Source organism: Oryx dammah, unplaced genomic scaffold (genome assembly GCF_014754425.2).
Source record: "Oryx dammah isolate SB20612 unplaced genomic scaffold, SCBI_Odam_1.1 HiC_scaffold_23, whole genome shotgun sequence".
Taxonomy (NCBI): domain Eukaryota; kingdom Metazoa; phylum Chordata; class Mammalia; order Artiodactyla; family Bovidae; genus Oryx; species Oryx dammah.
The window spans coordinates 79,556,352-79,557,002 of NW_024070207.1; positions in this window are offsets into that span (position 1 = coordinate 79,556,352).

A 651-nucleotide genomic window follows, 5' to 3' on the forward strand; every position below is an offset into this window, starting at 1 on the left:
ACTGGTGGTTATATGAATGTTTACTAGGTAATTATTCTCTGGAGTGTATACATATGTATAACATTAATGCTGCCAAGTCGCGTAAGTCGTATCCGACTCTGTGCGACCCCACAGACGGCACCCAACAGGCTCCTCCGTCCCTGGGATTCTCCAGGCATTAAAATAAAGCAGTTATTGAATGCATGAATACTAGTGACTGTAGCTTACATAGTGCTTTTTTACTGTATTATGTATCACACACAGTTTAACAGCTGCTTTGCATGAATTAATTCTGCTTTAATCCTAGGCAACAGGTACTATTAATAATCCCATTTTACAGATGAGGAAACTAAGACAAAGGAAGCTATGTAACCTGCCCACTGTTGCACATTTAGCAGGCTGCGGAACTGAGACTCAAACCTGGTTGCTTTGTGCGAAAGCCCCTGCCTAATTAACTTGTACACTTTTACAATCTAGAAGTTGAATGCCTTAAAAGGAATGGGTCAAGAAGCCTCTCCCTCTCTCGCGTGCTCAGTACAATCCCTTGTGCACTTGGAAGAACGCACGGGGCTGTAGGCAAAACAAAACGGAACCTACAAATCCCAGAAGCCATTGCGCGCTCAAGCGTGCACGCGCTCATTCACACCAGTACGAAAGGCATCCGGCTTGCGT